This window comes from Dendronephthya gigantea, unplaced genomic scaffold (genome assembly GCF_004324835.1).
Source record: "Dendronephthya gigantea isolate DGI-Jeju-01 unplaced genomic scaffold, DenGig_1.0 000474F, whole genome shotgun sequence".
Classification (NCBI taxonomy): domain Eukaryota; kingdom Metazoa; phylum Cnidaria; class Anthozoa; order Malacalcyonacea; family Nephtheidae; genus Dendronephthya; species Dendronephthya gigantea.
Genome location: NW_021163484.1, coordinates 19962 through 36556, shown reverse-complemented (window position 1 = coordinate 36556; position 16595 = coordinate 19962). Strand labels below are relative to the sequence as shown.

Below are 16595 nucleotides of genomic sequence, written 5' to 3'. Positions count from 1 at the left end.
AAAATATATACTTCTGGCGTATGATATTTAGTACAAAAATAGAGCAGGATTTTATAAACAAAATGGTGGTTCGCCCGTCGCTTTGGCTGAAAAGAAACGAAGATACAGCGCTACAAAGATAAGGCATTGCATCATACTTTCCACAATGCATCTTTATGACTGAGTGAGACATTTGTTAGTTGAAATATCACGATAACTTGCCTAAAACGCGATGAAAATTTACGAAATCAACACAAAAGTAAGATTATGATATTTACTATCCAGTCGTAGAATTTTCATGTCCCAAGTATTCGTTTTGCCCAAGTTTTTAAATTTTGAATTCACCCGTCCTCGGGGACGGATATTCCAGGGCGGGTTTTATTTATGATAGAAAAGTTTACCTGTTGTAAGCACACAGGAATAACATTCATCGCCTCGCTGTAAGGCAGTGAAACAATCCCGGTTGTCTTATCTTCTGCAGAACTAAAACAAAAATGAGAATGTATTACACTAACAAGAAAAGGAATTTTGGAAGCAGAATACTGACATGCCTTGCACTATCATCATTAACCAACGTTTTCCTTTCAGAACAATTAACATACGAAGTGAATTTGACTTTTCCACTTTTGTCTTGCACAAGGCCTTGACGTTGTCAGCTCGCAGACTGAGAAAACATTGAAGAATCTTTACAAAAAAACAATGTAAGACATCATAGAAAAATCGCAAGAAATAACATTGAATTTGGCTTACCACAAGTCGTATCTCCGATGCAATAGACGTCCGATAGCCATTGTCATAATGAGTTTTTATGTGGTACACTAATATATTGAATATTCGTTCTGCAATTACATAATAGGAAAGGGAGAATAAAAAAAAAATTATATAACATCAGTGTAAAATGAATGATGGAACTGTACAGAAAAATATGGTGTAGGCATAACACGTGGCCCTGCGAAGTAGTTGGCACTAAGAACCATGCTGTCATGCCTGCCATCACCAGATATCATCAGATAATCTTGGTTTTTTAATGTTGAAAATAATCCGTTTTGATACTTTTTCCTATGAAGATATATCACAGGGAATATTTTTTCCTACAATTATTATATACAAGTACTATAATATCTAATTCCCGTCTGGTCCCTATTAGGCTATTACTCCTGACAATATTGTCGCACAGAAGAAAAACATTAAATATCTCAGCAAGTATTTGGGCTAAAGACCCCGGAATACCAGTAAACGATAGCGGTTAAAACGATTCTTTGAATAGTATATTCCAACCAGCATATAGTTATAACCTGCATTTGTATTATACGTGAAAATAAGAATTAAAATAATAGCTTGCTTTGTTATCTGAAATTACTCACCCATTGCAAGATATATTTTGGAAATTCCATATTTTTTCGCTTTTTTGGTCTCTGTTGTCTTCAAAATGTCTAGAATTTGACATGTTATCATTCTGTTTTAATTCTGAGTAATTCTTGGTGTAGTATGTGCAAAAAATCAAAGAAAGAGCATTTTATAAGTTCTAAGCGATAATCATTGCTAATCACGTGCTTAAGGCAAGCTCGAATCGGACCTAGGTCAGATTTTCGGCTTTTGGCCCGAAATTTTTATTATTGTGAAATATTATTGCCGGTGATGCGATAATTCATATCATCAGGTATGTTTATATAAAAAATGGGCAAAAATCTTCTAAAGGCTTGATTTTGACGCTAAAGATATCAAAATAATCCTGAATATGTGAGCTAAACCACTGCAACCGGTTTTCGTTTGCATTTGGGCAATATCCAAAGAATTAGGCCGCTTTGATGTGTAATATTGAATATATACAACACGTGAATATCGTAGCTGTGAATAGCTATGTATGCATGGCGGTAAAACGCCGTATTTCCACTGGAATTTGCAATATTTAGCCTTGAAATTTACTACATTTGCGAATTTGTCAGTTTGCTATATTTACTATTATTCCATGCCATGCCCAATTCTACAATATTCTGAAAGGTTCAGTAGTTAAATGTACCACAGAATTCAAGTGCTACAACAGTTTGAAAGATTTACTTGCCTTTTAAATTCCGACTTTCCTGGTTCGATGGGGTTCTAAGCTGGTGAATAAAGCCTTTTAATAATGATTGAACTGTAATTTCTTGTGAACTTCATGAGAGAAATAATCGAACAAATACACTCATACTGTGATACATTGGCTTGGAATATGCTCCAAAACGTGTGAAATCGAACATTTGTTGTGCAATCACCTTGCAAATATCAAAGAAACGGTATCAAATTTTGAATATAGATTAACCAATCTGATTGGTTTTTATTGAACCAATCGTGGAGTACAAAAATTGACCAATGACAAATTGACCTGTGTACAGAAATAACCAATCAAGTTGTCTTAATTTTGCTGAATTATGCAAGAGCCTACAGGCTATAAAACAGAGCCGTCTGCGACCGTTTTTCTCAGGTAAGTGAGTTCTTTCTTTAGGTAGGATCAAGGTATGTATAATTAATTTTTTAAATAGAAGTAGACCCCGTGGCCCCGCTGTTAGCTAAGAATCTCTGTCCCCGTATCTGGAAACACGGCTCACTGCTTGTCTAACTGTGTTTTGCTTTTCGTTTTCTAGGGAGCTACTAATAATTTTTTTTTGTGTTTTTCAGACAAAGACGATCGTAGTTTAGTTTCAGTATCCAACCCTAAGAAGCCACCCCATATCCATGCCGTCAGTTAAACCCCAGCCAGCAATTGCCTTCATGCTAATTGTGATGCTTCATTTTCTAGGAACAACTCACCATATTTTTTGTCGTTTCAGCTACAGAGTTAGTGGGTTGTGGGTTGTTGGATGTTGTGTCGTCGGTTGTGTGTTTTGTGTTGTGTTGTGTTGTACTGTCTTGTCCTCTACGTTTCGTATTGTCTGCCAGTCGGTTTGGGAGAAGCCCTGTAGCTCTCTCTTTTTCCTGGCCACACAAAGAACACATTTTGCGGATACTCCTTTTTAGGAGTTCATGGGTTCGAATCCCATGAATGTGTCAATTTTGCGCTGATATCTAATGTGGTCCGTCTCAAATACAAAAGCACAACATCCAACGGACAATCTGCATCCTTTCATCACACCAACTACAAGTGTTGTCCTCATACAACAGAATGGAACTTCCAACGGAGCAAAGAGTAACCAATACCCAAGATGAAGTTCTTGTACCTTCTCAAACAGGACAGAATGCGGCACTTGTTAATGAAGTATTCTCGATGTTTAAGGGATCCTCTCAGTTAGACGTCCGATCAGAGGATATTTCAAAGTGGTAAGCTCATTTAAACTTGTGATTACTCTGCGAATACTTCACCCATTTTAATAAATATGAGACCACTAAACTCATTGCTGTCCGGTCGTAAACGGCGCACACAGATAATTTCGGTTTTATCTGGAAGTGTTTTATCAATTCAACTAGAAATTGTATTATCTTAAAGAAAAAACATTTACCTATTTGTATAACTTTAGTTCATTTCAAAAGCTTTCCTATAAGCCAAGATATTTATTGCAGAACTTGTACTTTTTAAATTGAATGTTAGAGAAGCAAAAATACGCAAAGCCTTCCAAAAATCTCGCCTAAAAACCTCCAAATATTTGTAGCTTACATTGGGATCAATATTTTCATATATTTTACTCGAAATACAGTTGCTTTGGCGATTTGTAGTGATATTTCCAACAAATGTGTTTACAAACGGAAACCCGAAAATGTGCATATAATTATCACCATATTAGCGAAAATTTGACAATTATGACCTCTAGGGACAATTTTACCCAGAAATCGATTTCTGGGCTTATTTTACCCCCACGGGGTAGGCAACATTACGTTTTTGACACCTCTAACCTCACGCGACAACCACTTGTGCATGCGGCTGAGCAACGCCTCGCTATACACAATAACAAATAAAAAAATCTATATTTTTCGAGTTTTTCTGCCCATCCTGACTTAAATCCTATCAGAAAAGATAACTAATGCCTTTACAGTTTATATGTAACGGTTAAAAGACGACAGGATAAAAAATAACGAAGAAAATAACGAAATTCCAAAGGCGAGTTATATTTCCATTTTGTAATCCTGTGTAATTTGATATGATTTTTAGAGCTGCACTGCAGTGTCAGGTTAACAGCAATATTGATTAATTTCTTGATTAGAAATTTTCGAGCTATATTTTGGTGGTATTTTTGTGCTTTTTAAATTAAACGGATTAATTTCAACATTAAAAAACCAAGATGATTTCATGATATCTGGTGATGGAAGCATGACAGCATGGGTCATAGCGCTAAGTATTATGCGTACACAATATTTCACTGGTGTTATAAAAAATAGATTTTTTTCTCCCTTTCCTATTATGTAATTGCATTTACCAATATATATGTAACTGTCAGGGGTTGGGGGTATTATGTGAATATGAAAGAAAACAACCTGCATTTTGTTCTGTATATTCTTGTGTTATAGAAGTCAAAAATACATGCTGTTACTATACTGTATAGGCCCTTGTGATTCATATACAATTATAGTTTCAATTGTGTGATAGTTATGTTTTGTAATCTCAATTGTAGATTCTATGGCATATAGAGTCGAATTGGTACGGCAAAATATCTTTGAGAATTGAAGTTTATGGCGGTTCTTCAGGTATGTTCTGGCAATTCACTGAAATACTATTTGTTCGCTAAGGAATGTTGTCCCATGGTAGCGGTACGCATGAACCTGGGATATCACAATGCTGATAGCCTCACAACCCTGGACAATAATATAATAATTTACTTGTTCCTTGTGTTTCAATTTTAGATCAAATAAAGTATGGCAACCCAGGAGTTGCTAACAATTATTACCTTTCTCTTATCACTGACTACACCTCCATCCATCGCTGTGCCATACATGGATTTGATGGACTGACATACCAAGCAAGGTAAATATTGCAGGCTACATGGTATATGTTCAGTTTATTATTATGTCATATTAGGACTGTTGGACATTATTTTTTTATTCAGTAATTCCCCTATATGGGAATGTGATAAAATTCGATGTTAACCCCCAAGTAAAGATTTCACAAAATCAATGGAAATAACGCTGTACCTCGACTGGTTTCAATTCTGGAGGAGCCGTGTATGGCAAAATTATATGCATTATCATTTCATTTTTGTTGATGATTGTTCGATGGTGTTTTGGTGCCAGAAGATAATTGATACTAATTATTGGCCCACGTACTGAAGACACATAACATCCCAGATAATAGCAACAAGTGTTGGGAATGCGGATAAGTCGACAGGACATGGTCGCTTAAATGAGGCAGCTTCCTGGTCTGCACGGAAAAATAACCAGGACCAAATGCATTCGGCAAGAAAGATGTTTGTCGGAGCGATTTCACTCAAAGTCGTCGTGATTATAATTAGTGGGTGAAGACCTATTCTGTGTCCTGTAGTTCCGACGGGCAAAAATTCGATCATTACAAAATAAATGGACTAGTCAGGGTTAGCTGGATTAATAAGCAAGGCTTCTACAGATTACCCTGTCACGTTATATGCATCACATCATTTCCATGCGGTCATATATAACTTTTAATGTGTGATTAAGATTAATTGTTTAACAAATTATTCATTTCATTAGAGACTCGCTGGTGGAAAATGTCCTATCACCAACTGTAACCGCGCTTTACATCCGCATTCATCCAAAGACATGGTACGCAACATATCTTTGAGAATTGAAGTTTATAGCTGTTTTTCAGGTATGTTCTAGCAATTCACTGAAATACTATTTGTTCACTAAGGAATGAGAAATGACTGAGAGATCCATCTGACTGAAATATATAGCGAAAATTTTTCAATAAGTGGCTTATGTAAGAGCGAGTTTTTGATTTAGAAATAAATTCTTTACACCCTACCAGCGGGTTTGTCAGGTTTTTTACTAACTTAGGTGCATTGGAATACAAGTAAAAATAAGGCGTGTTTTAGAAGTTATACCTGGACGAGGAATCCAGCATATCATTATGAGGAACAAAGCTATTATAGCGGTATATACTCAGGGCTATCACAATCAAGTTTAGTGTTATCGCTTTATTTCAATGTTTGCTGCACGGTCGGATTCTCACAATTAAAAGAAAATCAAGCGAAAAGTTTCACACGTACAAAAGTATAGGTATGGAACTGGGGCCGGTTGTTCGAAAGATGGATAACTTATCCAACGGATAAGTCCTATCCAACGGATAAATCTGGATAGTTATCCATTGGATAAAAACGCGTTGCAGGAAGCGTGGATAGTGAAGTGGATAGCTACCCAATAGATAAGTTAAAATTTACCAGAAGAAAACAGATTATTCTGAAATTTCGTACCACAACGTCAGCTGTTGCTAAGCATTTACAACATTGAATTCATAATCATTACGAATTCTCGAGTATAGTTACTGAATGGAAAAGGCTTGAACAAGTGATTTGCTCGAACTTTGCACTTCACATCATAGTGATTTTATTAATTAAACACATTGCAATTTTATTCCTTGACCTTGCAACGCTTTGCCTTTCGGTCCATAGCAAATTTAGAAACACTATTTTAATGTTCGTGAATGAAATTACTTAGATATTAGCAAGTTTCCTTGGAATAGGTTGAATCTTTCTTTGCATATTCGCGTTTATAAACTGATTAGAAGCGTATAGTAAATTTACCACCTGTTATAAATGCGAGGATGTCCAAAAAATCGCCGGTCGAACGGAATGTGTAGGCAACGTGAAACGCTGCTGCGACAAATTGCACTTCGAAAACATTTTTAATATATAGTGAATACAATCATGATGTGTATTAGTTTGTTGAAACACAGTAAGAGGAATATTGCATTTTTGTCCTATTTTATATAAATGTTTACAGTGTTACCTTGTATCTTTGAATTTATCCACTGGATAGTGGATTTAAACCACCTCCGGACCTTGGATAAATTTATCCGGTAGATAGCGATTTTTATCCTCTGGATAAAGTTATACAAGCTTCGTGCAACCCAAATCACACGCTGGATAAAACTTATCCGTTGGATAGTGAGTTATCCGTTGGATAGCGACTTATCCACCTTTCGAACAACCGGCCCCTGTTCTTTTATTTATCGGAATAACTAGTGATGTGATCTTACATGAAGCATTTTCAGTCATGCTGCTAAATGTCGTGCTGGCTTCGCCACTGAGTATTTTATTTGCTCGCAGAGCCTCGTCTGCTGAACGTGACCGTCGGCCAGTCTTCACCATGTACGGTGACAGTTATTTTCTGCCTTTTAACTTGCCGACATGCAATGTTTCATTGCACGGTGAGTTTTCAACTTTACTGAAGGCGCTACTATACAATATGCAATTTTCCTTACAACTTGCAATGCAATTATAACTCCGAAGGATGTTAATTTGTAAAGAGTGTTCGAAATACTAAGGAAACGTTAGCAGATCGTAATAGATGTTCGTATTTGACAACTTTAGATGCCTCAGGAGTAGAATGGTTTTGCAATTTGCAAGGAAAGTTGCGTAGTGTAACAGCGCCTTGAGATTGTTTCGGAAAGCTGGTTAAATTTCGATGTAACTTGCAAACATGTAATGTTTCATTGCAATTGCGAGTTGAAAATAAGGGTCATTGGACGGAAGAACGGGACAAGTATCGTAGTTTTCAACATACCTTTTATAAGGGCGGAGACATTGATCTTCCATCCACGGTCGGTTTTATCATTTTTTCTGCTTTTTCTATCATTTCTTTATCCTACAAAAGACAAAAACTTGTTAAATCGTGGATCAATCTAACACTTTTAAAAGCTTTCTCTCCTAACTGAACTAATTTTATTTATACCGTATAGTTCTATCAGTTCTAAATTGTCCTTCATGGAGGTCCAGTAGGGGTCATCCCGTATTGATGCAGTGTTACTACAGGAGGAAACCTGAACTAAACTGACTTTATTTATGCTGGATAGCTGTATCAGTTCTAAACTTCAACCAAACTAATTCTAACAATTCGAAAAAGCTGGGACTTCAGACGAAAAAGGTCAGCCGATTTTGAAAAATCTTAGATGCGGGGTGTTATAAGGCGGTTAGTAATTTCATCATCACCTTCATCCAAGGATGTTCCAGAGCTTCTGAAACCGTGATGCATTTTCTGTGACCAACAGTAAGCAGTTTTGTTATAAGATCCTTAGCTTCACTGCTAACATTCTTCCAGAGGTTGTTCGGAAATTTATACGACCCTTCTTTGACTTGTTTCTCCAATGGGTTATTTGCCTGCTTTGAAAATAAAGAAGATCCGGAAAGTCTAAAAGACGTTAACTTTTCATTGACGTACTCCAATTTTGAAATGAGGTTAAGCTACCTCCAGCTTCATTACAAATCGTGTTCACTACGTGAATTTGAGTAAACTGAAGTATATGGCATACCAAACATATAACACACGATTTCTTGTAGGATCGTTCTTCAGGCTACGGGATTAACATTTTGGTAGCGAGGTAACTTGGTGTACCACAGATTGTTTCCATATAGGAATTCTGATCTAAAAAATTAATTGTTATCATTGAGAACTGTAACAATGAGAAATAACTGAACCTAAAACGTTTGCAGAATGCGCTCTGCTTTCGTAAAACGAAATCACGGACAAAACTCGGAATTGAGATTATAGTGACTTCCAGGATTTGCTGGCAATGGTCACATCGAATGGTTTCTTCAAATACAATTTAAAGGGCAATTTAAACACAAGTTCAATACACAACCGACACAAACCTTTATAAGCGTTTCGTCATACGAGGAACACAATAAAACATTTTCTGGCTAGAGAAGAAAAAGTTAAATTATGGTCGTTAAAGTTTAGGATATAAAGACAGTAGTGATAAATAAATTAGGGCGTGCTTACCTTCCAATCCCTGTTAGTGATGCCATTTTCATGTAAATGCTAAAAATACGAAACAGTATGAATAAAGTTAGTTTAGTTCAGGCTCTGCAGTAACACTGGATCAATAACAGATGATCCTTAGCTTGGTGTCATTAAAAGCTCCAATCTCTTCGTGATATTTTCCATAAACTTTAGTCATCGCCTGTGAATGAAATATTCCAATTTGTTTAATTCATTCTTCGAAGGCTACACATGGCTACATTCCGCTAAACGACATCCTCACCTGAAGGCACATTGCTTTCATAGTTGGTTTAGTTGTCAATAGGAATCAGTGATACAGATCGTTAGACAACTCGAGCCTGAAAACAAAATAGAAAAGTCGATCGAATCTTGAATGGTTTCATCCATGATTCTATACTTCTCTACTACATTCTGCAGGACAAATAACATTGCGTGAACTGTGCAGCAATATAGAGAATAGGGGGAAGCCAGACAGAAAAGCACATGGAAAGTAGTTTGAATATTTGCAAACCCTGATAGATAAATGTCGTGGACTCACACATTTGTTATCGGCGTCTCCTCGTCGTTTTGTTCCAACAAGACTCTCAAATAATAGTCACCTGATAGCAGAGATACGTTACTGAGTTTGATTCCTATCGAGGAATAAGGGGGGACGCTTTATTAAGAACTGTTAAAAAGCTAGAGCAGTTAGGCTTATCACTAACCTATTTCAGTTCATCAGCTAAACATTCATACAGGACTTCAAAATAAAGGTGATTCCAAAAGACAACGTAGTTTCCACTCAGATCTTTTTCCATTGCAAATGCGTGCAAATACATAATACACAAGTCTTAACCAAACGGTATATTCTGGAAAGTAGCTGCAAAAATAAAACTATTTAAGTCGGCTGGATACTTTTTTGCAATTGGACATGTTCAAAATGGAAACGTGAAATAAAAAAGATGATAAAAGCAGTAAACTTGAATCCAGGTCAGAAGACATGGAGTGTTTGGAGTTTTGGAGTGTTTGGAGTGTTTAGAGTGTTTGGAGTGTTTGGAGTGTTTGGAGTGTTTGGAGTGTGTTTGGAGTGTTTGGAGTGTTTGGAGTGTTTGGAGTGTTTGGAGTGTTTGGAGTGTTTGGAGTGTTTGGAGTGTTTGGAGTTTTGTTTTTTTTTTCTTTCAAGGTCTGAGATGAACAATTACTGGAACTGACATGGAATGTCGCATGACTTACTGAGCTAAGGGGATGAAGGCTGACGATGTTGAACATATATTATAGTAATAATAGTTTATAGTTTATTATATTATAGTAATAGAGTTGATGTTCGCGGGCATAAATGTGTTTTTGGCCCTCCTCGCGGAACACATTTTAACCCTCGCTACGCTCGGGCTAAAATGAGTTCGAATTCGGGCCAAAAACACATTTATGACCGCGAACATCAACTCTATTGTTATATTATTATCACTATAACATACACATGAGTATATACAAAATTAGTAAAATACAATAATTAGTAAATACAATAATTAGTAAATACAAAATTAGTAAAATACAATAATTAGTAAATAGATTTGAATAAATATAGTTCACCTGGTGCAAGGCACTTTTAATGATAACTCCAAGCTTATACTTTCTTGATAATTTAATACATTCTATAGGGTTTAATGATCAATATAGGGATAAGTATCATAAAATTGTTTGGCTGTTGGGGTTTATAAACTATCAAAACTACAAAATTATATCCTGTCAAAATTTCGAATTTCTAAAATAATGCCGGGTTTATGGTCATTTGAATTTGCTTGCTACTTTTATAATACGCAAAAAAGTAGACGGTAGACACTGATTTTAAGTTCAAATTTATAATATTTCAAAATATATTATGCATTATTAATTATATAACATACCTTGAATAAATTTGAAGTTTTACATGATTCAAGAACATTTTCATTTGTATACCAAACTGTTTCGCCTTTGGATTTGATTCCGTTCATTAGTCAAAGTACACTTCAAGATGTCGGGCTTCCCTTCAAAATTGTCGAGGCCAGGGATATGACGGTGCTAGTGCTGTGTCCAGCCAGGTAAAAGGTATTTCTGGGAGAATATTAGAGAAAAACCCGAAGGCGTTGCATGTTCATTACTCCAGTCATCGTTTAAACCTTATTGTTGCCAAAGCGTGTTCAATTCTTCCAGTGAAAAATATGTTGAGTCAGGCACAAAATATCGCCAGCTTTTTTATCAGTTTCCCTATCCGCTCACAGTATCTAAGTAAAAAGATGAAAGAGTTTGGTTTAACCCGTAACAAGCTCGAAAAGCCTTCCACGACACGATGGGTAGAACGAATAAGATCCCGCGATGGTTGTTTGGATGCATTCAAAGTTATCTACGAAACACTCAATTTATGCAGTTTGGAGGATCGCAGGAAGGGCCATTTCCTAGATTAGCTAGTGACGCACAGTCTCATTTTGCAACGTGGAGAAATTTGAATTTATGGCTGCTCTCATTATCACCCAACATGTTCTTGATCATACTTTGTCATTGACGGTCCAATTAAAGAAGAAAAAAAATCGATATTGCGGAATCAATAAAACGGATTAATCTTTTAAAGGATGAAATGGCAAAACTACGTGCCTCTGTAGATTTATTCCACAATGAATACTACGACAAGCTGTTGGAATTAGCTAATAACCTCGACGTGGCTGAGTGTTTTCCCCGGGTATGTAAAGCTCAAACAAAATGTGATAATCATCATACCAGTACAGCAGGTGGTTACAACAGATTAACAGTAACCATTAAGAGTCGTGCATAGGCCACGTGATAACGAAACATTCTGAGCTCATCAATGAACAATTGTAAAGGTTTTATTGTAACTCATAGGAAAACCTAATGTTATATTTTGTAAAATCTATTATATTACGAGTGTCTTTCCCTAAGTCTACCGACCCCTGAATTCCCCACGCTATCGTCACCCTGTAATAAATAAGTAACGTTGCAAGTCCTCACCTTCAACCACAAGGATTAATTACGTAAATCGAAGTGCAAAATTGAGATTACCGGTTTCTGAGTTTACCGGTTTATAATGCTCAGTATTTAATAATCCGTAAGACCAATTTATCATTATTATTACTTGACTTACGGATTCATTAAGTTTATCCTCGTCTTAACTCAAAAAAGTTTTCAAAGGACTTGCATCCAGAAGGGATTTACCAGGAACAGGCTAAAATTAAACAGATATTGAGATTAATGCACGATGATGATTCGTGATCTTAAAATTGCTACCTTTTGAAACTCTTCACGAGTTAATAAGCCTTGACTGTTCCCTGTGAAAGAAAAATTGGTAAATATAGTCATATTATAATATATATTTCCTCCATATTGCAAAGGTAATTTCGCTTGCCTTCAGTTTCTTCCATGTGTAAAACAGTGTCTTTGGAACCTGGTACGACATCAATCTGAAACGATTGTAAAATGAAAAAGCTAGTCTAAATCAAAGATCTCTTTCTTTTCTGCTTCCCCTGCCAGTCATGTTAGTAGCAATGTAAGGGATGGATAGTGAATGTTCTTGCACGAAATAAATTTCATGCAAAGCGAGTTTGAAGAGAAATTCTTACCATAAAAGCGCTTGGTCCATATCTCGGCCTACGACTCAAATATCGAGTTCGTTGAACAAATGCCGAACCAAGATTCAACTTTTGACCGGAATCTTGTAATAAAATCGACGAGGGTGAAGATCTGCCGTGTTCTGTAAGCAGCATCTTTTGTTCTGCGCTGTCTAAAATGCAGGCAGATAATTTGTTCATTTCGTAAATGCGAACAATGGCCGATCTGTTTTAACATTACAAACCTGACTCCTTGAGTTCGGTTTTCTTCATTTCAACATCATCCCGGGTATCTTCAATATTAGTTTCCTCATCTTCTCTACACGATGCGAGGCGATCTTTGACAAGATCTACAATCAATGTACGCTGTCTGTGCTCTTGCTAAGAAGTTCTGTTGTAGTTTCAAGGCGTTGTCTGGCTCCTTCTTTAATGAGTTCGGCCGATAAATCATCTGAAATACAACAATATCAATTTGACATTCCGCCAACGGAATGCCCAACCGAAACATTGAACAGGTTTGACCCATCGTTGACAAGTTGTGGGCGAAAACATTCAGAGCACAATTTGACTGAGAAAATAAATGGGCTTACCAAAGAGTTGTTTTGGAATTAAACTTTCATAAATCTCAGTCTTTCCCACCGCTGGTCGTCACAAGATGTTTGAGTCACAAGATTTCTGTACTGAGCATACGGTACCAGTAGCCTTTAAATCGCGGGTAAGAAGGTCAGATGCTTTGGTATCGAATTTTGTGTTTGGCACCTGGCTAGAATCATCTGCACGAGTTTTGCTATCAGTTGAAGAAGCCTGGAAATGACAAAAAGTTCCTAAGAGCTTTCACTAGAAGAATATTAAAACTTGGTCGCTCTTGCAAATATATCTATTGAAAATTCAGCAAGCAATCCCCGTGGCAATAGAATGACATGTGGACTTACTTTCGTAATAAATGGCACGAATTGTTTTCTTAACAATAGCGGACAGTTGACAAACCAGGATGGAATGACATTATCAGCAAGAGCTACAGTGTATTGAGAGTATCTAAGGTGAAACATATCAGTTCGTTTATATTTTAATCATTTTGACAAAACCAATAAAAAAAGTTTCAGATGTTATCGCGTTGAGCCAACTTCGATGATTCTGTGTAAGGCAAACATATTCCAAAGACTTGTTTCAACTGGATCGCTGTGAAGTTTTTGTACAAAGCACAAAGCTGTTACAATGCGATTTAAACGATTTAAAGAATGTTACCAACTTTTCGCCGAATACGATTGTGTGTTTACACAACCTAGCTCTCTTTAGGTACATTGATATTTTGTAACAGATTTCATAATTTACGTAACTTCAAGAAACATACCAGAGAGAAATTCTAGCAGTGGTATGGCAACTTGAGACGTTGGCGAAAGTTTAGTAAACTTTTCCAGATATTGTGGGAGCAGTCTAAGGACAGAAAATTTAGTAATTATTACTTAAAAAATCATATATTTGTGAAGGAGTATCTCGCATCACAAGAGACGTTACGTTTAGGCTGGAGTTTATTGAAAAACGTTTCTGTAAATTCACTGAGCACATTATCAAGGCACGATTTCAAATACCTCCAAAGAAATAAACTTCTAAAACGCTGCAACTACTTAAATCAACTTCATTCTTACAAAGTGCTAATGGAAATAAAAAAACGTCTCAAATTCCAGACTATTTTAAGTAGCCATACCTTGCCATAACTGAAGGCATTTCTAACATACATACGGTGAGACAAGATACGCTTAACGTCGCGAAATGAGCAACCAAGTACGCATCAGACAACACTAGACGAAATATACAACAACGTTTAAGCAAGAACAGACAACCGCTGAAAATAAAGTCACGCAGATTCTTACCTGTTCATCTTGACCAATAAAAATGTGGTACGTACACAGCTCCGTTAATACCTGCACGTGTTACAATAAAATATCCAATTAAATCATTAGTATGGTATGATATAATTATGGTATGATATGCATGGTTATGGTATGGTATGATTTCGTTATGGTATGGTATGGTGTGATATTATTATGGTAAGATATGGTTATCGTATGGTATGATTTAGTTATGGTTAGTTATGGTATGATATGATATATGATATGATATGATTATATGATATGATATATGATATGATTATATGATATGGTATGGTTATGGTATGGTATGGTTTTGGTATATTATGGTAAGATATTATGATATATGCAAAAAACTGATTGATAAGAACCGTACTGGAAAAATTCTAGCGTACAAATGAGGTCGGCGCATATCGTTAGGAACACGAAATAATCCAGGAAAAAATCGTAATTTGAAACCTGAATGCAAAGTAAAATTTTTAGTTCATGATTTTGGTGTGAAAAGAACACAACTTCACTTCCCTTCCCATTTTAGAGAAGACTGTAGATATTGAACGTAAATATTGCTTTCCAGAAAGTATCAAGTTTTTATCTTGCAGTGCCTCTGGAAAGTTCCTCAGAAGAACATCCAACACCTCCCATTCCAATTCCTAGAAAATGAAGAAAGTTGAACTTCAATCGAAACTTAATGCCAGATGATATATTATGATAGAAAAGTTTACCTGTTGTAAGCACACAAGAATAACATTCATCGCCTCGCTGTAAGGCAGTGAAACAATCCCGTTTGTCTTATCTTCTGCAGAACTAAAACAAAAATGAAAATGTATTACGCAAACAAGAAAAGGAATTTTGGAAGCAGAATACCTGACATACGTGGCACTATCGTCATTAACCAACATTTTCTTTCAGAACAAACAAAATACGAAGTGAATTAAACTTTTCTACTTTTGTCTTGCACAAGGCCTAGACGTTGTCAGCTCGCAGACTGAGGAAACATTGAAGAATCTTTAAGAAAACACAATGTGAGACATCATAGAAAAATCGCGAGAAATAAAATTGAATTTGCCTTACCGAAAGCCGTATTTCCGATGCACTATACGTCCGATAGCCATTGTCATAATGAGTTTTTATGTGGTACACTAATATATTGAATATTCGTTCGGCTCGTTCTTGAGGTTTACGAAACAATTTCATCTGCAAAAATAGAATGAAATTACTGAAAGAGAAGCAAGTGTGGCATTAAATTACACTTATTTTTGTTCACGAAAATAACTTCATCACAATGAACGAATATGTGTGGACAATCTCTGCATGTCCTTCATTACCTTGAACAAGCGTACTAATCCTAATACAGCCTCTTTGATGTCTTTCTATGCTGTTTCATCCTGAGGCTGCAGCAACAAAGACAAATTACAGTGATTAGATGTAATTTTATGTCTTTAGATGTTCCTACATATACCTTGCAGTCTCTATAATTACGTTACATGTTCTTACATGACGGCTTAACGTATCGTTTGAGAGGATCAACTGGACAGTGGCAATCTGGAATTGATAAATGAAATATATATCCTTTTACTTCACTGATGCGTTTGCATTCACGACCCCCGTGTAAAACGATCCAATTTGCGGATATATAGTTAGGTTCAGGTCAGGAAGCTTTCACTGATAAGAAAGAGTTTTCTATTGAAGTACAGTATCAGCTCATCACGAATGAAGAGGGAAATTGGAGTGGAGAAATGAAACCGTCTGAAAATGATTGTATTGAGTACCTTCTCGATTATATGCAAAACATCGCAAACTTTCGGTGAATCAGAGGATTCAATAACATCGACCAGAAGCTGGACAGCTCGGATCCGCACAGAAATATCCCGATCTTTGACAATGTGGTCTAAATGTGACAACACTGAATTCTCAAGTATTTCTTCCTGTAAAAAACACGGAGTTATAAAACTAGAAAAAGATTCATAATATCGCTAATGTCTAGAAAAATGGACTAAAATTTATTCAAAGTACTAAAATTTTATACCTCATATAGTGGAGATAACGTTCCTAATATGTTACAAAGCACATTTAGAGCTTTAATTCGGTTGGCCGTCCTCTCTTCACATCTAAAAAAAATTCCCATTAGGATAAGACTGAGGCTACATAGAAATACATCACGAACTTAAAAAAAAATCAACATACCAAAATATTACATTTTTACATAACAAAATATAAAGAAAAAAGAAGACCACACACTTGAAGTATTTCTCCACCAAATCTTTAATATTTTCAAACCAGTTTTCGCAGTAAGGAT

The 16595-nt window shown here is 36.1% G+C and overlaps 3 long non-coding RNA genes across 6 annotated transcripts; all 3 read right to left on the bottom strand.

The window, feature by feature from the left end:
- Nucleotides 1-1377: 1377 nt before the first annotated feature.
- Nucleotides 1378-8768, bottom strand: LOC114543532. 4 transcript variants are annotated; one of them, XR_003690086.1, is made up of 5 exons: nucleotides 8727-8768; nucleotides 8323-8499; nucleotides 8067-8237; nucleotides 7642-7722; nucleotides 1378-1412 (listed from the first exon to the last, which is right to left on the bottom strand). It is a non-coding gene; the product is annotated as an uncharacterized LOC114543532 (long non-coding RNA). The 4 variants fall into 4 exon arrangements; XR_003690085.1 differs by lacking the exon at nucleotides 1378-1412 and adding an exon at nucleotides 4884-4923; XR_003690083.1 differs by lacking the exon at nucleotides 1378-1412 and having other exon boundaries at nucleotides 7505-7722.
- Nucleotides 8769-8996: 228 nt separating this feature from the next.
- LOC114543531 lies at nucleotides 8997-9434 on the bottom strand. Its single transcript, XR_003690082.1, has 3 exons — nucleotides 9395-9434; nucleotides 9119-9194; nucleotides 8997-9037 (listed from the first exon to the last, which is right to left on the bottom strand). It is a non-coding gene; the product is annotated as an uncharacterized LOC114543531 (long non-coding RNA).
- A 1037-nt stretch (nucleotides 9435-10471) lies between these two features.
- LOC114543533 lies at nucleotides 10472-12008 on the bottom strand. The gene is made up of 3 exons (XR_003690087.1): nucleotides 11969-12008; nucleotides 10740-11096; nucleotides 10472-10487 (listed from the first exon to the last, which is right to left on the bottom strand). It is a non-coding gene; the product is annotated as an uncharacterized LOC114543533 (long non-coding RNA).
- Nucleotides 12009-16595: the final 4587 nt, after the last annotated feature.